Raw genomic sequence first — 14,405 nt, 5'->3', positions numbered from 1 at the left:
TCTGGAGGCTGTCTTGAAGCATCCCTCCTCACATGCAAAGATGGTACAAGGATTGCTTGCTTTGATTTCTGAGATCACATAGCACAACTGCACTGGCATCTTGTGGTCACGACCAACATTATGCCCTGTCTGGCCTCCACTACTCAACCCAGGTCTAACACTATCCCGGTCCCAGTTACTGGTTCCTTATCCAGAGATGCCTTGATCACCAAATTGTCTTCAAGATGGCACCCACTGTGGTCCCTGGCCTTGCCCTTGGGGAGACTGGAATTTGGATCTACACAGAGCAACTCCTAATCTTTGGCATTAAGAACTCATTTAACCCCTTAGCTTCCATTGTCTGGTTTGTATATTGGGTATGATGGTATAGTATCAAGGCTTCCTGTAATAACTGTCAGCCACAAAAGTAAAGCTGGGGCAAGAACACTTCTGGGAATATGACAGGTCCTCAATGATGGCTATCTAACAAAACACTGGTCAGCAAAGCATCTTGGCTCTCCTAAATTTTCCCTAAGGGCCCTGTAACAGAGCCCTCATGATACACCCAATGTGATGATACCTATGGCGTCTTTCCTCTGCTGGTCTCTTGGCTCAGAGGTGTACATATATTCATGGCTAAGAGGGCCCTGCAAAGAACCTGACCTCACCAAAACTTATTTTAGGAAGGTGAATAATAAAGAGGGGTCCTTAGAGACTTGAGCCACCAATCTGAACCATACTTAGAACAGATATATTCCCATTGCACAATCCTGTGGGCCTTTGGGACAGGCCAGGAGTTAAGAAGCAGGGACTTGGGGGCTCTTTAGTGCTTCTATATCTAAAACACAATTTGTCTGCACAGGTTCCACAACTTGAACAAGTGCAGATTACTAGAAATAAACAGCTATCCATGAAGAGCACAGAGACAGGATGCTTGAGCTCCCTGGGGTCCATCACACAGTCCCATCACACAGGATGTCCTCAGAATCTGCAGGCGGCTATATCCCTCGATGAGGTGCACAGGCACACTTAGAAACAAACAGCTTAGAGTTATCAAGTAAAAAATAAAATCACATTCCAGGAAACGAGAGACATTTTTCCTGAGGTCTCAGTGTCAGTGACTTGAGTCCTGGAGTATCCTGGATATTGCAAGTTTTCAGAATTCCATTCTGTTCCTATCAGTCATGGGTGTGCTGACAGAACCATCGTTAGCCAAGCTCATCTTCAAAATACTCTGGGTCGGAGTTAGTCTTTGTTCCCACATGGGAAATTTCCACTCTTGTCAAAGATTGTCAGTGGCTCATGGGTCCACTCTCACACCACAGTGTTTCAATTAACTTTGGTCTGGAGTGAGGCAGCATCTTCTTGATAATTTTCAGCATCATGATAAAACTCTAAGCTGGCCAGGCTTGCCAGAACTTTCTGAAGTAATGGACATGCCCTTTACCCATGTTTCCCAGTATGGAAGCTACTCATTGTCTGATGAGTATATGAAGTGGAGCCTACTTGTTATTTTTATTGATTTTAGTGGACACAGATACATGCCTCTGTTGGCTACAGAACTGGCTGTGAGGGCACTTACTAAAGCCATTGTAATCCACATTAGGAATGGCAAGCAAGGAGTCAGTACTCATGGAATAGTGACTATAAGTGAGGTCACCACTCCTTCTAGATGGCTACAATACTGGTGACTTTGTGTAACAGGGGACTCATTCTCTCATACAGTTTTAGGTGGCCCGAGATTGGGAAGCTGTGTTTAGGAATGTCACCCACTTGGTATAATGTTTGCCCAGCACTGCAAAAACCAGGCATAGTGATACCTATGGCTGTAATCCTAGCACTCAAGAGGTGGAGACAAGGGGATTAAAAGTTCAAAGTCATCTCCAAATACATAAAGAGCTTGAGGCCAGCCTGGGCTACATGCTACCCTCTCTAATTAGTTAGTCAATGAATTTTTTTTTTTTAAAGAATGGGCAACTTGTGACCAAGGGAAAAGAAAAGTGTCTTTAATTCAGCCACACCAGCATCCTTTGCCCATCACATTAAGAAACAGAGTTTACCTTGGACATTCTCAGCAGGCTTAACTGCACTCAAGTATCCTAAACCAAAATAGTTTATAGTCATCCTTAAATGGAAAGAAAAACATACAATGAAGTGCTGTACCAACTTAAATGCATGAAGACTGTTTTCATGATTTTAAAAGATCAGAGAAAACTAAGTGTGAATTTTGCATATAAAACAGCCTAACATTTGCAATTCCACAAAAGCATTTTTAAATGAATTCATGGCTCCCAGTGGTACACAGTACCCCAAGGGTTTAGGTCCAAGTTTTGCCCACTCAAAACTTCAAAATAGCTGCTTTGGATAAATAAATAAATGTGGAGATAGTATAAGACATACCAGCACTGTTTTTTGTTTTTTTCTTTTTATACTCTCCCAGCTGGAAGTATTCTGGCAAAAAATGGAGTCAGAGCAGCCCATTCCTTTTGGCCTCCACCTAGACAAGGTTCTCACCCACCTTCCCTAACAAATAGAGCTTAGGGAGGCTGATGAAGACATACCTGTGGTCCATGGGCCCAATGGCTAGCACACAAGGTGAGTGGGCTTTGATAGGATTATGCTGAAAGAACCAATTACCTTCTGTCTTCTTGGGGGCCCTTGACACTCCTCGACTCTGTTATGTCCTTTTAAGAATGGACCATGTGGTAGAGAAGCCACCAGCTGCAGGTGGCTCTATACAGCCTCACCCCCTGCTGAGAAAGGCCAGCCCAGGGCCAGCTCCAAGCACACAGCTGACCAAGAGGAGGGCAGCCCTGGGGAGTCAAGATCTCTGACCACTTACTGCTGCAGTCACAAGCATAGTATTGGAGCAGAAATGCCCAGAAAGAGAGAGAGAGAGAGAGAGAGAGAGAGAGAGAGAGAGAGATGCAACCAGCTCGATAATACACAATACACAAGTTCTGCCTCTCACCAAACTTTAATCTTTTCCCCCAGGCATCCACTCAAGCAGCATTATATTATTTAATTTTTTTTTTTTTTTTTTTTTTTACTATTAATATTCTGTCCTCAATGTGCTGCAAAGCAACTTCATGCAAAGGAAGAATGGACTTACCGGGAGGACTCATTTGTCTTCGGCACCTGGGCTGTTGTAAATTAGAGTACACCCGGCATGGGGAGCAGTGCTATTTTAATCATTCCAATGTGCCCAGTGCGGGATATGAACTCAAAAGTGAATATTAAAAGTAGTTGTGGAATTCAGTCGTTTCACGAGTGAGCACGTAATAGCCAAAGGCAAAACCGGAAGGCAGCTTCACTTCCAATCAGTGTTCCCATTTTATTGAAACCAGATTGGAATTCCTGGAAGGAAGCCTACAGATCACATCTTTAATACTCATTTTCATACACTCCAGTAAAACTGTCAGGGTGAATCAGTTGTTGAAGAAGGCTTCCTGTATAATTTACAGATGTGCCTCCCTGTAGCCCATTATTTAGAGCTGAAACTGAAATGTGTTTTTGATCAAGCTCCGAGACTTCCTCTCACCTGCCCAGGTTTGCTGGACTTTAATTTGGCGATTAATGCTGGCCTTTCACACCACACTGCCCCTCAACGCCAAGGACATTCATCCCCACACAGGCAGCAGCGGCCTGGATGGCGCCTGTGCCCACTGGGATGCTGGAGGTGAGTGGGAAGACAGAGCTTAGCATCCACCACAGACAGGAATACCACAGTTGGAAGCACTACACCAACCACGGGAAGCTTGGGCAGGAATCTGAGAACATGTGGCCTGGGCTCTGCTGAGGCCATGTATTCTCAGCCCACTGCTGAAGCAAAAAGCGAGTGCAGAGGGAACAAGAGTACACAGCAGAGACCTTCAGCCCTTTCTGCTCACCCTGACTTCCTCAGGTACAGTCAAAGCCAGCTAGAATTTATTCTAGAAAGGCCAGTCTTCACAGTAGAATGGGCTGAGCACTCCACCCTGTTAAGACATAAAGAAAGTGAGCTATAACCCAATGCTAATTGCCTGTGCTGTCTTCCTTTTTTCCTCTTGACTGTGCTGGCCTAAGACAACTGCTTAGAGATATGGGGATGGCAGGACACAGGCCAGGGAGGGAGACCCTTGGGCTGTTTGTTGGCTCTTGGCTCATCATGTGGGGTAGGGACTGTGTGACAGGGGTCTCAGACACTAAGCCAGTATCTGAGCCAGGCTCTTGGCCTCCAATCTTCTCATCCAGGTATCCAGGCAAATCTGTGAGCTCAGCTGAGGGATTCTGACTTTTAAAAGATGCAAGATCCCTCATTATTCTAAACCTTTCCTTTGTGGGAGGGGGAAAACCAATTTGAAATGAAAATTATATGGAGAAAAAAGAGCCCTAGGCATTTTTCTCCAGAAATATCATAACAGAACAGGAAACTAGGCCTTGCTAGTATCTCAGTTCCAGTTCCGCGACAACACAGCCACTCAGCCTCATGCTCTTAATATACATCAGTGTACTCAGATGATGGCCAAGCCAAGTCACCTGAGAATGTTGCTGGTCAAGCAAGAAGGCAGTGCAGAGAGAACTTCAGCCCAACAACTAAAGAGCTGTTCTCACCACTCCAGGAAGTCCTTCCTAGAAGGTTGCTTCTAGTCTTTTCACAGAGTCAGCACTGACTCTGCGCACGAGGGCAAGATCTGGATGGTTAGGAGGAAGACAGCTCACTAACAAGGAGGCCTGTGAAGTGGCTGAACTCCTGTCCTGGCTACTTGCCCTGGCCACTTTTCCTGAGGATTAAAGAAACACAAAGCACAAAGTCCTGCACTGTCCATAGAAGGCAGTGTTAGGAGGGGAGACCAGGAGCTGGCCCCTGGCCCTGCCTCAAGGCTCAAGCTTGTCATCTGTTAAATGAAATTACAGTAACTCCCTCACCTGCAAGCTATGACTGATAGACTCACATACTCAAGTATGCAGAGTCATCTCAAGGCCTTGATATAGAGAAGGCAGAGAAGATAGAAGCCCTGTGGGAGAGGATGGTGGCTGACTTCCCTAGGTCACCTTTACAAAGAGGTTGGATTTTATGAAGAACTGTGAGACATCATTGGTCTCTCTCTCTCTCTCTCTCTCTCTCTCTCTCACACACACACACACACACACACACACACACACACACACACGTGTGCACAAGCAGACAATTGCAAGAAAATGGCTAATGTTAGATAGAAAACTATGTCTAAACAAAGAGTGATCCAGCTGCCTTCACTCTTCCACACAAGGAAACTTGGATGGTATGCCTGCCTCATACCTGTTCACAAGACACGCCTGCACTTGGCTTGCTACTATGATCTCAACTTTGGGAAATCAGTGAAATCCATGCCCGTATGGCTCCACTCAGAGACCTATGGGGATGTGGCTTGTGTCAGACAGGCTGAAGTCTAGACTTGAGAAGCAAAAGTCTGGAATGTGCTGTTCACTCATTCACTCACACACCTTCCAAGGGGCAGCCACCACACCAGGCAAGAATGAAACCCTGCCCCACTGTTGTTAAATTAATTTATGCAAAACACATGCAATAACTAACCTGGCTTGTGCATGATGTTCCTTCCAGTTCATGGAGAGGGTCTGGGCTCTTCCTGGCTAAGCCAAGCTTCCACGAACAGGCTGCAAGGATTGCTCTTCTAAAGAGTTAGAGGTTGTTGGCGGAAGCAGAGCTCTGCTGGCTGTTTAATTTCCCTCTCTCCACAGTGAGCTGACGGCTGGAGGCGAGGATGCCTTCCATGGAAAAATCTGTTCCATTCCCCTAGGATGAGGTGGCCTTATGCTTTCTGGTGCTTTCCAAAGTCACCCCTGCCCTACTCAGCATGCAACATGGTGCCTCCTTGTACTGAGGGACAAAGAATGAAAGAAATGAACCTTGCTCATACAGTGAGGAGGACAGCAGGAAGAAAGGATCCCGCCCTTTATTAGACTTGACAGTGCTCTTGTGAAAGCAAAGCGAGACTTTGGTCATTGGCAGAAAAGCATGTGGATCATCAGACTGTTGCTTCAACATGTACACAGACCTACACACATTGAAATCATAAAACGTGTGCCATGTGGCCACATGCCCTCGTCTTTGATAATCAGCCACTGTTCTCAGGTGGTCCCTTATCTCCACATTTGTCTCTGAGCTTCAGAAGGTCACAGGGAGTCCTGATCTCAGGATAAATATATTTCCTGGAACAAAATTTAAATGGAAAACGTTCTGGTAGCCACTGGGATAGATGGGAAAGTGCTAGGAGATTTATTCCTGTGGGACTCAGGAGGACTCCAGAGACTTTGGTCATTAGAAAGTATCTTGATAAAGGCAACTTAAAGTAGAAAGGGCTTGTTACGGCTCACAGTTCCAGAGAGGATAGAGTCTGTCATGGCAGGGAAAGCTTGGCACCAGAAGCATGAGGCCAGCCTGTCACACTGTGTGAGTGGTCTAAAAAGAGGAGGGAGACAGAGAAACAGAAGCACAGAGAAAAACAGAGACAGATAAAAAGACAGGGAGTGAAACAGAGAAGCAGAGAGAGAGGAGGAGGAGGAAGGAGGGAGGGAAGGAGAGAGAGAGACAATAGAATGACCAGACTATAAAACTCAAACCCCGCCCCTAGTGATGTGCTCCTGTACTCTCTCCAGTAAGACTCCACCTCTTAAACCTTTTCTAAAGACTCTAAGATCAAGGATGGAGAGATGGATCAGTGTATAAGAGTATTGGCTGCTCTTCCAGAGGTCCTGAATTCAATTTCCAGCAACCACATGGTGACTCATAGCCATTTATAATGTGATCTGATGCCCTCTTCTGGCATGCAGGTGTATATGCAGATAGAGTGCTCATACACATAAAGAACAGACTCTAATCTCCCAGATGGGAACCAAGTGTTCACACATGAGCCCATGGGGGACATTTCACATTCAATCACAAACATACACTCGCCTCTGAGATGACTTCCTGTCCAGTCCCTAGAGAATCACTCACTTATATGTCGAGGAAGTCACTGAACTTGGGTTCTCTGCTGAAGTTTGCTCAAACCCTAGCTTGAGAGGCCAGATGTCTTTCCTGCTGCAGTGGATGGCCTGCCCAGCAACTCACTCTCCTCCACTCTGGAAGGCTCAGGTCTAAGGTCTCAGAGAACAAGATGCATTGTACAGCCAAGCCACCCTCCAAACTGCAAATCCCTTTAGAAACATAAAGTCTGCTCTCAAATTGAAGCTGAAGTGCTGATGTGTAATCTTAGCTTCTATCCTGACGACAGGCCTGGTGAGCAAGTTCATCTAGCAAGAGGCAGTTCCCCTGACCTGGAGGGGAGAGGTTTTCTTTTATTAAACACCAGCTATGCCCTCTGTTAGTTGGTGTTGATAGAGGTGAAGTATTTGTGTTTTCTGTTCTTCGGGAATTTTGGCAGGAGTGGGGGTAAGGCAGGGTCTTACTGTGTATGTAGCCCAGGCTGGCTCAAACTCAAGATACTCCTGCTTTTATCAATTGAATACTGTATATTATAAGCATGCATCCCTGTGGCCTCTGTCATTGGCTTACATACTTGCCCTGCTTATTCTGAAAGCATCTTTGCAGAGTTAACGAATTCAACATCGGCCAAGCTGCAGAGACTGACTGCCACTCTTTTGCCAGAGGCGGGACCAACCAAGTACCCAGATTAGGACCAAGTGAGCCATGATGGTTCCAATCTACAAGTGGGTACAATGCTCTTCATGAATAAAACAGGACAGAATTGCCTGAGTGAGAAAGCTTATATCTCTGTGAAGGTGGCACCGACATAGACTGGGAGATGCCCTTTTTTTTTGGAAGAAAACCAAGATGGGTCTATGGCCATGCTAGAGCCTGATCACTGAGCTGAGAGAAAGCCTTCTCAGGAATTTCGCTAGAAGAATATGAGGGCATGCCATGGTTTCCCCTCCACAGAGAATGGGACCTTTGAATGACTAGCTGCGGTGCTCCCTGGTCCACCTAAATCTGGCAACTCAGCAGGAGTTAGAGTTCTTTTTTGGTAGCTTCCTGGAAAAATCAAGGGACTGTTTCCAGAATTCTCTAAGGATGCCTCTGTTCCCAGATCAATGTGGGGCCTCGTTGGTCTGAAGAGGCCGAAAGTAGAAACCAGGAAAGCAATAATGAAGTCCTTGTGGCCTTGTCATCCCTGGCTCGCATACATATTGGCCAGGATGGGTTTCCTCAGCAGGTGCAGCGACTGTAGGCACACACGTGCTTTTTAGAGCAGGTTACTGCACATGTGGGTGGGAAGAAGCTAAGGATGATAAGAGAGCTGTCCAGTCCTGTTCTTGCTGGCGTATGCAGCCTTTGTCACACCAGGACTGTGTAGAATGTCAGGGTGCAGGCCTCTGTTTAGAAAAAAGCTTTCCTAAGATACAAGGACATCATGCCTCCCTAGAAAGGTCCCCAGTGCCCACAGCCATAAACTGACCCTTCACTCCCCATTGCCGAGACATCTGAAAAGATGCTCATCAACTCTGGATGATGGAGGATGAAGACCATTAGTGGGCAATTAATATTTCAGGATTCCATCTTAATTGCCAAAACAGGAAAAAAAATGTTCATTTTGGAGGCAAAGGGTTTTTTTTAACCTTTATTTTTAAACCCTTAACATAATGACTGAATGGCTAATACGAAATGGATACATTTTTAACAGACTCCTTTGAAAAGGCACTCAAAGCTGAACTTGAGCATAGGCAGGAACCGGGGACACGACGAATCTGGCAGCAAGCTGCCCCCGCCTGCGCCAGCTCCGTGCTCTGACAGAACAAGTGTTGCATGAGATGTGAAGGATGACTGTGGCGGCCTGTCAGCCCTGGAGCAGGTGTTCCTCGTCCTCATTTGCAGTGGAGCGTGGCCCCTGGCTCAGCCAGCCGAAGCCAGTGCCTGGCAGCCCCTCATGTACCTGCATGCAGAGAGCCGCTAATGATAATGGATGCAGGCCGATTAGGCAGCCCATTTGGAATGGCCCAAAGTGGCCATGAGTCAGTGACTCTCAGGGGAAGCAACATGCTGAGGTCCCTGGAGGGCTTTGGACTGTCCCTCGGGTCCCCGTGTCCAAGGCAGGATGAGTCACAGGTCTCAGAGACAAAAGTAAGGATGCTGGGCTCTCCATCTTTGCGTCCCCAGTGCTGAGTGGCGGTTAATCCCTGCTTAATAACATGAAAGGACATATGGCTTACTGCTGCTCTTGGGGAAGCTACTAGGTAGGGCAGCATTGCTGGTCATGGGGCTGTTGGAACCCCAAGTGTGCCCCCATTTGCCATACTCCTCATGGGCCAGGCCTACCTGGAAGCCTGTTTCCATCTGTTCTTCCTTGTGCTCAGCCTGTCTTTATACCTCTTTCCCGTGGGTCCTCATGGACTCAGGATACAACATGGCCAAGTTACCTGCCTGGCCTCAGATGTCAGCTCCATATTCAGACAGAATGTGTGTTGCATGAGAAGGGAGGGAGGGCTGAGCTCTGCCTCCTCCTGAGTCCAATCCCTGGCTTCTCGGTGCCCCAGTTTCATCCTAATAAAAGGAGGGACAGTGGGGCCATCCCAATCCTGAGGAAGGCTTCAGACTGGGAACCTTCTGACTCAGACTGAATGGCATGTGATGGGCAAGCATGGGTTCTCTCACTTACAGGGTCTAGTAGGAACCAATCCAAACATGGTAGCAACCTAACGAGGCATTACAGTGATTCTCATAGTACTGTCACACTGATGTCATGCACACCACGCTCCCTCAGAAGCCATTTTTGAGGGACAGAACTGAGGCTGCCACAAATCAAATTCTAAGAGAGTTATGTAGAATACAGGTCCTCAAAGGGCAGGAAGATTTCCCAAAGGAACTATGCAGTGTCCATTGGAAGGAGAAGGGAGTTACCTGTATTTCCGGGAAAGACAGTTTCCTGCTAAGGCCCCAGTAAGCCTCTAGAGTTTACATGCACCAGCCTGAGGCATTTTTGGAACACCCAAGCAAGCAAGCAAGCTTGCAGGTGGGGAACTCTCCCTATGTCCATCCACAGGATAAGCAAGCATGTATCAAGCCCCAGTACTCAGGGAGAAATGGGCTAGTAGAGAATGAAGCTGCAAAGTGGGCAGCTATTGTTCTCCTTCAGATAGCTCCAGGGGTGCCCGAGGTCACACCTTGTCACATGCTAGCATCTCCGTGTTAGAATAACTGGCTTACAGATACTGTAGGCTGGGAACAAATCTTCCCAATGGCAAAGGAAAACCATGAAAGCTCTGCATGTACATAGACAGCCCCAGCCCTGTCTGCTGTGGGACCCAGAGTATTGAGTACTCAGCTTCCTTGCTAGCATGATATGAAGGCTAGGGAAGCATTAGCTGTATGTACTTACTAGCCCACAGTCAGTGGTGAGTTCTAGTACCCAGCGTTTGGGGGAGTTGGTGATAAAGTCAATGGGATAGCCCTTACCTTGGGTTGGTGAGCTTAGCTGATACAACCTAACCAAGGAAACCCGCTACAGGCTTTGAAAGCAGCAGGCCTCTGAAAACGCAGATCCAGTTACTTAGGAACTATGTTCATCAACTACTTCAAGATGCCTGGGGTAGATCAGTTATCCCATCATTTACTAGAGCGCTTCATGCATGTTTCTCCATTTTTTCATTACTGAGATAAACTGGTCCGGACAGGTGTGCTTTCTTTGAGAACATTCTACCTGTCACTCTCATGTCATGTCAGCTGCCTCGGGATGCAGGGAAGGGAGGCACAGGCACCCCTTCCACCCCTAGTTTAAATTGAAACAATTATGCAAATGACCTGGCTGTGTGTAGAGGAACACGGCTTGACCCTCAGTGTTGTGGCTGGTCCTGTGCCCTGGAAAATAGTCCATCATTGTCCAAATGGATTCTAAAACCATGGCAGCTCCCTGCCTACAGACAGGTTTGAGCCGTTCGAAACCAGAAATAGCTTGATAAAGCAGAGCATGCTCAGGACAGGAAGAACATAGTGGATCACACAGAGCAACCAGAAAGCGACCAACAGATTGTCCAAACCCAAGTGGTGAAGCCCTAAACACGAAGACTCCATAAAAGTTACAATCCAAAAAGACACACACAGACACACAAACACAGAGCGAGAAAGAGAAACTGAGAGAATAATAATTAAAGAAGCTGTCATGAGTTAGAGAGGGAGTGGAGGGATGTTAGAAGAAGTTGGAAGAGAAAGACGGAAAGAATATGAATACAGTACCCTTGCATGAAATTCTAAAAATAAAATAAAATAAATACTAACTGAAGAAAAAAAAAGCAACTGAGCAATTTAAATGGAGTCTAGCACAACTCAGGCACAGTCCCTTGTACTATCCTAGCCAGAGACAGCAGCCTCTTGTCACATCAGGAACATACCTAAGGAGAGAGCCTGTCTCCATCAAGTCCAGCCTCTATGAGGACAGCACCCCCTTGGAAAGCCCCTTCCCACTTTCTTTCCATCCCCAGCAGGCTCTACCGCTGTGGCCATCCAGGACCCAGCTCTTTCCACCCTGGCTGGACCTCCATAGTGGTCGGCATCGTGGCCTGGCGCCCCTCCATCAGCAGTGTGCTGTTTCAGAGGAAATCTCAACCATGCGTAATATATCAATACCCAATATGGGAGCAATTTAACTTCTTAATTTATAGCTGCGGCAACAATATTTTCAAAGTGGTCATAAAATATTACCCTCCTCTTCTAATCTGGGGTCTTGGGGTTCTGTGTTGGGAATTCAACTACTGGCTTAGGAAGCAAGGGGTGGTTTATGGGACATCTCTCAGGGAACAGTGTTATAGTAAAGTTAGGTGACAGGAGAAATAAAGATGGCGGTGCTTAAACTACAAAACTCCAAATAAAAAAATATACTGTCTTCCCTTTCTTTGCCGAACAAGCAGAGTGATTGTTACCACTGTTGTTTTATGGCCTTTTTTTTTCATAGAAAAATTACAGCGTGATGGTTACCAAAAGCAAGAGTATAGTTATATATGACTGTACCTGGACTCAAACACCACTGCCTCGCCAGGCTGTCACAGTCCCAAGCTGGCTGTCAAGCACACAGACACCTGGGCTGTATCTCCCCTAACTACAGGTGGACAGGAGTCTTCTATGCTAATTCTCAGGGGCTACAGGATCTGGGGCCTCATCAGACCTTTGTTGTCCAGGTTTGGAGTCCCAACCTGGAGACCAGATCACCCCTAGAATGCCCAGTTTGGAAACCAAGTTAATTCTGGAGTGCAGGGGAGTACCCAGTTCTCAGATCAGGCCACCTGGAAGACAGCAGAAGCAGCGCCAGCAGGCACACAGAGGAAAAGGCACTTGGTCCATGCCAGCTGTTTTCTAAACTACAGGGATGACAGGAAGCTGGAACAGGGCTTCTCTAGAGATCTTCTTGCTTCCTACAGCCTCCTCTCTGCATGTTCTGCCCAGTGCTTGACTCTGGTGCTCAACAGGACCACGAGGACCGTGTGTAGTCTATTCCATTTCATGGCTGTCCTATAGGGTAGAAAAATCTGTCCTGTTTTATGGGTGAAGGCATAGAAATGGGAGAGCAAGGATGTTAGCTCATGCTCTTGGTTTACAGAATAGTTGTTGAGACTAGTTATCGTTCATGGACCCTTGGGGGTAAAAAGGACATTCCAACCATGTATCATTCTTCCCTTAAGCCCTTCTTCAGTTCAGCAATGGTCTTAACACCCAGTGGACCAGCTTGACCCAAAACAGACAAGTGGCATTGTCCTTGCTGGTGGATCTGACCTGGTGGACATTACATTCACTGGTGGATGGGTATTTCTGCCGTTCACAACTGGAACAGACAGAATTAAGAGTGAGAGTTTTGTTACCTCATAGAACAAGAAGCATTCTTCAGTAATTCCCTCACTCTCTCTAAAGAAGCCAGAAAGGAAGGAGAATTAGGCTTTGGTGATTTACTAAGTGTTTCCTTCGTCATCTCTGGTAATGAAATAGAAGTCATACTGTAGGCAACAGCATCACTACAGCAGGGGAAGGGTGAGAACACAGAGCAGCCTCCTGCTATCTCTGCATTCTCTGCTTTTCACTTAGAGGAAAGGTCCAAATGTTTGCAAAGGTCCCAGGTTGTGCCTCAGAAGCACAGGATGTGAGAAAAGGATGTGGCTAATGCAGATGACCTTCTGTGGACCATTTGCAGACTCTCTCAGCAGGAAAGTCACCTGAGGTACAGCCCCTCCGACTCGATGCCCAGCAACTTTAGAGGTTCATCTGCTGGGGCACACAGGGGAATGAAGTGGTTGACACTGAGCCCCTGATACCACAGACCAATGGAGAAAGCCCTGCCGTCTGATTGAGCTGTCCCCTTCCTCCTGGCAGGCAGCTGGGGCTGGTGGCATCTCTCCCTGCAACTGGCAGCCTTCAATCTAGTCCCAAGGCCCCTCCTCCCTAGTAGCCACATTCCTACATTCCGCTAATTATGCCTGTACACAGCTTTTCACAGCAGAAGGAGAGAAGATAGGGGAAGAGAAAAGAAAGCCAAAAACTCTGTAATGAAATTTTAAAATCACAGGCTCCTGCCGTTTATGTGTTCCCAGCCTCCAAAAGCATCAAACATTGTTTCATCCTGCAACTCAAATGTGTGTCTACCTCAATGATAGCTGAGCACATTAACTTAGAATAAAGTCCTGAGATAACTAAGCAATGGCAGCTGAGGTGGTGGCCTCACCCACCAGGCCCTGCACAGTTAATTGGTCACTTTGTCCAGCCGAGCCATGGTGGGGTTCCTGGCCGTGGCAATCATTAAAGGCTGCTGAAGTCTACAGCACTTTGAATCGGGCCCTGTCCTCTTGCTTTGAGTTGCTTTTAGGCACCTGCCTGCCCAGCATCCTTCTTCCCACTGGAAGCTTCTGGCTCTTTGATGGGGGCTTAGGATAACCTAATCAACATCCTCCAGTCCTTTGACTGGAGGAGGTGTTTGGGTCACATTGGGGGAAAGGCTGTTTCCACTCATCCCAGTTCTTAGGTGTGTTTGTGTGTGCATGAGTGCATGGGTATCTGTACACGTGTGTGCAAAAGTTCACATTTGTGATGAGTGTGAGGGGATGTATATCTGTGTAGATGTGTATGACAGGTGTGTGTGTATGTGTGTGAGTGTGTGTATATGTGTGTGTGTGTGTGTGTGTGTGTGTGTGTGTTACACTCCTGACAGTGCTTGCCCTGCACAGGGATTACAGGTGAATGTAACTTCAACTTCATTTGGCCTCTGGTGTGGTTGTGGGGATCTGAATCCAGGTTCATGCTTTCACATCAATTGCCTTAGCGACTAAGCCATCTCCTCAACTCCTTATTTCATTTCATTTTTTTTTATTTTTGAGAATTTCACACGTGTGTCCTGTGTCCAGTGTCCCTCTTCTCCTTCCAACTCCCCTTGTGCTCCCCCAGCACCCCTCCTCCCTTTAAATTCTTTAATTAT

The 14,405-nt window shown here is 46.9% G+C and overlaps 1 long non-coding RNA gene across 1 annotated transcript in view; it reads right to left on the bottom strand.

Annotated features, from left to right (window-relative positions):
- The window catches only part of LOC129678232 (uncharacterized), a 29,547-nt gene extending 23,724 nt beyond the window's left edge, over window positions 1-5,823 (bottom strand). Inside the window, exon 1 of the long non-coding RNA XR_008720331.1 lies at window positions 5,537-5,823. This is a non-coding gene — a long non-coding RNA (uncharacterized LOC129678232). The remainder of the gene's footprint in view (window positions 1-5,536) is intronic.
- Between the last annotated feature and the right edge of the window lie 8,582 nt (window positions 5,824-14,405).

This window comes from Psammomys obesus, unplaced genomic scaffold (genome assembly GCF_907164565.1).
Source record: "Psammomys obesus unplaced genomic scaffold, mPsaObe1.curated_primary_1811, whole genome shotgun sequence".
Lineage (NCBI taxonomy): Eukaryota > Metazoa > Chordata > Mammalia > Rodentia > Muridae > Psammomys > Psammomys obesus.
Note: the sequence above shows the minus strand (reverse complement) of the source record. Positions and strands in the feature narration are given on the sequence as shown.